General features: G+C 46.8%; 1 pseudogene; it reads left to right on the forward strand.

Annotated features, from left to right (window-relative positions):
- Positions 1-600: 600 nt before the first annotated feature.
- On the forward strand, positions 601-1,450 carry LOC112649104 (ferritin heavy chain-like; annotated as a pseudogene).
- The last annotated feature ends 537 nt before the right edge of the window (positions 1,451-1,987 follow it).

A 1,987-nucleotide genomic window follows, 5' to 3' on the forward strand; every position in this document is an offset into this window, starting at 1 on the left:
TCCTAGTTCTCAGGTTAATCAAACGAGCAGGCTACTCTGACGGCTTTAAAAGGTCTCAAGTTACTGAAATAATACTGCCTTTCTTTGCTCAGTCTTGAGCACTGAAAATCTAGCTATACTATTACTGGAAGTCTAATGTACACGTGATTTCTAGAAAACCTCCACGGCACCAGTATAAACTGGATTAAAACATTGCAGAAAGTCATGCATGTAAATATCACGGGATAAAACACAAGGTGCAACTTACATTGCACACCTATCAGACGCATGAAATCAACTCTAGTCAAATCATGGCCTTTTCTGGGCTTTGAGTTTGAAATTACCAGAAGGGATCATACTATTTCCAATCCCCGAGGCGGAGCTCTCATGATCATCATGATGAACCATTAGGGAGACCGAGCATACACGGCCACAGTGCTAACCAGATATATACAGAGGAAGCTCAGGGAGAGGCCTACTTTGAAAAAGGAGCCTATGGACAGAAGAGGGTAGCACAGAATCCGAGTACAACTGAGCTAACTTACCTATCAGAAGTATGAAATCACTGCCTGCCCTTTGTCTGTGCTTGAACTCTGCGTCCACACCCCTGGCAAGCGCAGCATGCTCCGTAGACCACACTCTTCGGCTTTCTTCTAAAACTGTGGGCTGAGAAGGAAAGAAAGCATTTTTTATTACCCTTGCTGCGGATATAAATCAATTTCTCTAAGCAAGGATTCTGCATGAAAAAGAGAAAACTGGCCAGTCTCCGCCGAGAGTCGCCGCGGTTTCCTGCTTCAATGGTGCTTGGACGCAACCGGCGCTCGCCCCCCACCCCGCCGCCCCCCTCCCCCCCCCCCCCAGCTGCCATCCCCACGCAGCGCTCTCGGACCGCTCCAGCCGCCCTGACGACCGCGTCCCCCTCGCAGGTGCGCCCCAACTACCGCCAGGACTCAGAGGCCGCCATCCACCGCCAGATCAACCCGGAGCTCTATGCGTCCTACGTCTACTTGTCCATGTCTTATTACTTTGATCGCGATGATGTGGCTTTGAAGAACTTTGCCAAATATTTTCTTCACCAGTCTCATGAGGAGAGGGAACATGCTGAGAAACTGATGAAGCTGCAGAACCGACGAGGTGGTGGAATCTTCCTTCAGGATATTAAGAAACCAGGCCATGACGATTGGGAGAATGGGCTGAATGCAATGGAGTGTGCGTTATATTTGGAAAAGAGCGTGAATCAGTCACTACTGGAACTGCACAAACTGGCCACTGATAAAAAGGATCCCCACTTGTGTGACTTCATTGAGACTCATTCATTACCTGAACGAGCAGGTGAAATCCATCAAAGCGTTGGGTGACCATGTAACCAACCTGCGCAAGATGGGGGCTCCCGAATCTGGCATGGCAGAGATCTCTTTGAAGCACACCTTGGGAAACAGTGATAGTGAGAGCTAAGCCTTAGGCTGTCTTCCCATAGCCACAAGGGGGACTTCCCTGGTCACCGAGGCAGTGCCTGCATGTTGGGGTTACCTTTACCTTTTCTATAAGTTGTACCAAAACATCTACTTCTTTCATTTGTATCATTCCTTCAAATAAAGTAATTTGGTACTCAAAAAGAAAGAGAGAGAGAGAGAAAACTACATGTTTTACTAGCTCCGAAACAGAAATCCTTCCTGCCACCACACACCGTTAGGAGAAATAAGCCTAGGCCTACAGATGGTCTGGGCTTTATATGCTGCAAACCCATTGTGATGTAATCAACTGTGACCATTTAGTGACTTCACACTAATTTGGTAGGATTCAGGCTTATGGACAAACATACTGATCAACCATTTTTGCTTACTTAAACTACTGTCCCTGCATTGAATTGAATCACTTACTAGCCCTATATCCATGAATGTAGAAATGTTTTTCCACTTGTAGCTTAATAATTCTGATGAGAGATGAGTATCCTAGCACTAGGTGGCAAGGGACACTTTGGATTTTGTACAAGCACTGTGACTCAGGT

The sequence above is a fragment of the Canis lupus genome, chromosome X, assembly GCF_003254725.2.
Source record: "Canis lupus dingo isolate Sandy chromosome X, ASM325472v2, whole genome shotgun sequence".
Lineage (NCBI taxonomy): Eukaryota > Metazoa > Chordata > Mammalia > Carnivora > Canidae > Canis > Canis lupus.